Consider the following 6,459-nt stretch of genomic DNA (forward strand, 5'->3'; position numbering starts at 1 on the left):
GATGGTCCGGAATAACAGCGTCGGGGCCCCCTCTGTGGGATCGCGACCATTAAATGCCAGATTATAGGATGTGCACTACGGTCCCGACTTCCAGGGACCTCCTGCCGCTGGAGGTCCACATTGAGTGCTACTTCCACTAGGAGGTCCTGATGGGCTTCTCAGTTGCTGGTACGGGCACAACTGAATCGCTTCCTGAGCATAAGAGTCTGTCCGCGTGGAAGACACTTGATGCGTGCCCGGATGGCCATGGAGTGCTGAAACAACATGGGCAGAGTTTGACTCTACCCGACCTTGCCAACCTCAGCACCTATGGGACCGTCGGATAGGGCTGTCGGTATCCGGAACGAGATCCGACCTGAGCCAAGAGCGTGCCGGATGGTCGAACGAGGATCTCGAGGTTGGGAGCGGTCTGCGGGAAGCGCCAGTGCCCCTAGCAGTGCTGGGAGACGAACGGTGCGAGATTATCGGTGTCTGGTTGAACGGGGACATCACCTGTGCGGACCGGTGCCGAGGAGAAACAGCATCTGCGATTGTAAGAGCGTGGTGGAGCGCGACAGGGACCTTGGGGCGTCTGCGGGACCGGATCAATGAACGCTGCAACCTTGCTGCGCTGACAGATATGGTCGATCAAGTGCTTGCCAGAGACTATATTACCCACACCGACCGGTGCCGGGGGTTCAGGCAGAAAAACCTCTGTCAGTTGCAATGAATCCCTGCCGTTGGAAATGTCTCCGGCGTGAGGGAACAGTAAGCTCGACCACAGTGGCGTACCGGGGACTGTCAGGCCAGGATTCGCGTGCCCTTGTGGGACCGGACGACAGTGTGATGTCGCCCGTGCCTCAGCAGGTGTCGGTGCCGGCGATCCGGCTTAGACAGGCTCTCTGGTCTGCCGGTCGTGTTTCGCACGGAAGAAGAGGCGGGGAGCTCGACCATGGTGTTCGCCGGCGGGAGCGGCAGCACTGGATTCGACGGCCCTTATGGGACCGGGATCGACGTTGTGCCGATATGTTGGTGCTGCCGGCAGATGTCGGCAGCCGGGTAATCCAACTTAGATGAGCCCTGCCTGCTGGTTGCCATATTGCCGGAAGAGCAGAGAGGAGCTTCAACCACGGCGCATGCCGGGGAGCGCCAGGCACTAGATTCGACGGCCCTTGCGGCCGGATCACTGGTGCGGCGTTGTCGTGCCGCGGCAGGTGCGTGCCGGGCAGTCCAACTAGATGAGCTCTCTGGCTGCGGTTGCCATTGCACGAAGAAGCATGAGCATGGAGGGCTCAACCACGGCGCGTGCCGGGAGCGGCCAGTGCACTGGTTCGAGCGGCCCTTGCGGGACCAGGATCGACGTGCTGGCGTTTGTCGGTGCAGCGGCAGGGTGGCCGGTGCCGGGCGCAGTCAACTTAGAGATAGCTCTCTGGCTGCGGTGCCGTGGGGGTGGCACGGAGCAGCAGGAGCAGGAGCTTCAACCACGGCGCATCCGGGATGCGGGCCAGGCACTGGAATTCGACGCCCTTGCGGGACCGGGATCGACGGTGCCGGCGTGTCGGTTGCTGCGAATGGTGTCGGTGCCGGGTGATCCGACTTAGACAAGCTCTCATGCTGCGTGCAGTTGGCACGGAAGCCGCAGGAGCGGGGCTTCCCACGGCGATGCCGGGGAGCAGGCCAGCACTGGAATCAATGGCCCAGCGGGACCGGATCAACAGTGCGTTCCTCAGCGTCTCTGCAGGTGTAGGTGCCAGGCGATCCGACTGGAATAACGAGCTCTCTGGCTGCGTGCAGTTGGCACACGAAGCAGCAGGAAGCCGGGCCGACCACGGCTGGCGTGCCGGTGGAGCTTGTCAGGCACTGGCACGAAGAGTGTGCGGCTTGCCGCAACCTCCAGAGAGCAGGGAGCCGGTCTGCCGAGTCGACTTCCGTGCAGTAAGCCGGTTGCCGGAGGTCCTGCGTGCCGATGATGGCGCTTCTGTCCGCCGAGTAGCCTGCGCTCGGTTGTAGAAGGCGGAGGTGCGAAATGAACAGTCCTTGCGCTCCGTTGTTCTCTCAGCTTACCCTGCCAAATGGCACTTAGCTGTGAAAGTGCAGTCCCCGAGGCACCCTAAACAGGAGTCGTGGTGGATCTCCTGTCAGCCAAACCGTTCTGAGGTGTCAAGCACAGTCTAAGAAACGGTGTAAGCCGGGCATGGGCTCCGCCTAGTTGGGGAAAGGGCTACTCCCTGAACCCTGCTAACTATATAAACTAACTATGCTAGTAAAGAAAAACACACATAAGTTATGCAAATAAAAGATTAATGATATACACAAGAACTACGAGTAGCTAGGGAAGCGGAGGGTTCCAGCCTAAGCTCGCTCCCTGTTCCACGGACCGACACGGTGTGTAAGAGGAACTGAAGGGGGCTGAGGTCATGGCAGGGGCTATATATCCGGCACCATAAGCGGCTGTCCACTCCAGCGGGCTGTATTGGCACCCCCTGCGCATGCTCCCACCGATTTGCTGGAAAAATTTCCGACAAACGTTGCACGCCGTGCGCGCACACACCCTAACTGGAAATGGATATGAGCCAGCACTCGAAGAAGATCATGAGTTGTTAAATGGTGATCCTAAATTGCCTTTCACTACTTGCTGTTTTGAAATTGAGTTAATAGGTGGAATGAGTTATGGTCAACTGGCAATTTAGACTTAACCCTAGACCAGTTTCCAAACTACAGCATATTGGGCAATGAGTGATCCTTAGGAGAGGTAAGTTGATCACATTAGGTGAATTCTGATCAATGAACATCACTGTGAATGTTATTCATTAATCAATGGTTCCGGATTTCATCCAATGTTGCTCTTTCTTGTTTCCACTGCTAAACTGCTGTACAAATTAACAAAATGTACAACTTCAATTTACTTTTCAAGTAATTGTTGTAAATGGCCAAGATGATGTTACTGTTGTGAATAGAAAGAAGTTGGGACCACAACACTGTCATTTATTAATTTGGGATACACTCATCTAACTTAGAACCACTATATTCGCAGTTGGATTTGTCCTTCTTCCCTCCAAGGGAGACAAAGGCGAGAATGATGAAATTTACAGATATTGAATCCTTTAGCATAGGGCCTTAAACATTGCTGTTGGATGTTAGATATCCAATGGTGCTTTTTTAAAAGGTTCTCTGTCTTCACTTGCCTTATATCACCCTTACTAAGTTTTTTTGTGGTTTGTACAAACCATATCTTTAAAATATTTTTAATTTGTGAGAAATTTGTAGATAGGAAGTAAAATCTTATGTTTAATGTCAGTTCTTAAAAAATAGGTAATAGTTCACCTGCAGAAAGAACTGCAACAACGAAAATAATGGCATATACATACTTAACATACATGTGTAATTTTAAATTTTGGCCCTAAAGGGGAGAAGGTCAACATAAACTTACTCCACTCATAAAAGTGGGACCAGTTTCAGTCTAGTCCCTAAGACTCCCTTGCTGGGGTTTTCGGCCACACAACGGGGAATGATGACAACAGGGGATAAGAACGACATTGTATAAGTGCTATTCAAAATGCACAAAGATAAAATTGAAAAAAAAAAATAAACATTTTTTCAGTTCAGTAACCTGAGGCATTACTTGTAACTATATTAGGTTAAACACTTTCAGAATGAAGTGTGATTAAAGTTAGATGGACCTCTAATGCTTCAACTATAACAAGAGGTCATGAAACCTAGTGAGAGAGATTATCAAAAGCACTGAAGAGTTTTAGGCACATAAGTCCTATTTAAGGTCAATTGGATGTGTGCACCTAAATCCCTTAGGTGCTTTTAAAAATCCCCCCTGAAGTTTAAGGAAGGTTAGTTTATACTTTCATGGATTGTTAGTATTATTTTTTGTCTTAAACATCTTAAGAAATCTATCAATTTTTTGAAAATATTTTTACATTCAAAATGTGCATTTCCTAGAGACAAATACAGCTCCAAAGCACAAGTTAGGGAATACATTTAATTTTTGTTGGAAGAGGCACCCCTTATCTACCAGAAAGTTTCTCCAACCACACTCTGGTGTTATGTACCTTCTTTATGTGGTTTATCCCACCCTTCTTATAATAAAGTCATTTAGGAAAACTAGGTTTTTAACATTTTATTCAATATAAAATACCCCAAAAATCTATAAGGCACTTCTAAGCAATCACATTCTGTACAATAGATATATCCATGATAAACTAGACCAGTATAGTGTATCCAAACAGAAGCCAAAGAACCCATTACAAATTACTACCTACAGATAACTAGTAGCAGATACATTTGTGGCCAACTAAGATAATGTACTTTAGTAGCAAAATAGATTCAAAGTAGTAATGTTCTGTTGTTTTTGGTACAGCAGTTGAAGAGCAACATTCCATTTCAAGGACTGTTTCTCCTCTGGAATAACAGAAAATTTCCCTATTAGATTACAGACTCATGTTGGGGAAAGAGGCCTCATTCCATGAGCAAGATTTTCAGAAACTAATTATGAGTGCTTCAGTTTCTGAGCGCCCAGCTGCAGACATCTTAAAGCTTGGTTTTCAGAAAAAGATGAAGAGCACCCACATTCCAAAAACAGTCTGGGAGTTTGAAGAAACTAGAAGGATTAGCTAAATTGCAACCTGTTTTACTAACTTCAGCTGTAATCACTTATTACTTTGTGGCATGAGTGTACACAGCACATTACAGAGGGCAAAATCTACTGGTGTAGAAGTGAGCGCAGCTCCATTAACTTAAAATATATAAATAAAATTTACATGCTAGTGATCTAGCCTCAAAATCATAGCTGATCAAATAATTTGTTGCAAATAATATTAATTTCAAATGTGGACATTTTCCCATTATTCAAGCAGCTTTAATATTTGAGCAGGAAATTTACAGAATACTTGAGAGCAAGACATTCTGGCCTCAATTCTCCAACTCCTCACCCTTACCCATGTGAGTAGTCCCACTGAAACAAGATTTACTCATGTAATCTTATTCAGATTTTATTCCCTTATAATCAGTAGACAATGCCTAAGAGTAAGATTGCAAGTTGTGCCTTAAATTAGACAAACCCTTAGTGACAAGTTGGTTAGGGATGCAGGGGAGGACAGACACGTAAGCAGCCCTTGGGAGAGCTTTTTAAAAATCTAATAATAGTACGTCATATGATGAGCTTTGGTCTGTATATTTGTTTGTTACATAGGAGTATATGGCTCTGGAGAGCATGTAAGTCAAAGAAAATGAACCAAAATAAATGCATTCTGAGAAGAAGAAAATTTGTCAGGGCCAAAGGAAGAGGGAGGCTGTTCAAGGAGAACAGGACAGCTTAAAAAGGGCAAGTGAGAGAGCGGGGAACAGAGCACCTTGAGTAAGAGGAGAAATGGGACTATGATCTACTTGTAAACTTTTATAACAGTCTGCATGGTCAGGATAAATTATTGGAGTGTAAAGTGGGAGAATGGATAATTAGGAATTTAATATTTAAAACTACCATCCCTATGACTATGTTTCAAGCAGAATACCCATTTGTGAGCCAGATCTCATACATACCACATTAATTCCAGGCTATTTTCTATAATCTGAAAGCACAATATAAGCCATATATAAGATATTTAAGAGATATCCAGCTCAGAGCTGTGCATAATCTTTGGTGAGCTCAGGTTTTGTTTTATTGTGTGGGTTTGTGCTTCAAACACTTTACCTAGCGGCAGCTAGATCTACACATTGGACTGTTTTGTCATCTGCCTTCTCGAGACTTGATGAAAGCATAAGCAGCAACTCTAAAAGACAGTAGGGTAATTAGTTTTTACGATAGATACTTATTAGTGTGAATGATATTTTGTTATTAATCACTATACGCAGTTGATACATAAAAAAATCCAAATATTGACTGAAGTATTTCTGTTAGCTAGCTAGGAGATACTCTGGTACATTTAATTACTAAGAGCAATAAACGTTGATTTTAAAAAAGGTCAATGTCCACTGTACAAAGTAGGAAACAAAAAAAAGAAACAAGACTGGATTCAAAAGATAGCTACCCATGTTCTCCTGTTTATTAGGCTTGAGTCTCTCTTATAGACACTAATTTTAACCCCTGTAAGGAAGACAGGATGAAGAGGTGCTAAAGTACGCTATAATGAGAGCCTTTGCTTAACGATCCAATAGTTTTATTTAAAAATAATAGTATATCCAACAGTAGCTTCCACGTTGCCAGAGATGATAATGTGCCTTGCCTACATCTGTCTCTGGTGGAGACATATCTGGGTAGCAAGATAAGGTTGTTTTCTGGGAACATGGAGCACTTAAAGGGACACAACTTGACTTTTTAATAGACTAAGCTCACTTTTTCTATACTATTAAAAAAGGTTCTATATTGTCCTCATTTTCTCCCCAAAAAAATTTCTTTAAAAATTAAGGGTTTTTCTACTCTGGTTTATGTTGAGAATGGTCTTTGGGCAGGTGTGACAGTTCTTGAGCTACCCA

Source organism: Chelonoidis abingdonii, chromosome 2 (assembly GCF_003597395.2).
Source record: "Chelonoidis abingdonii isolate Lonesome George chromosome 2, CheloAbing_2.0, whole genome shotgun sequence".
Lineage (NCBI taxonomy): Eukaryota > Metazoa > Chordata > Testudines > Testudinidae > Chelonoidis > Chelonoidis abingdonii.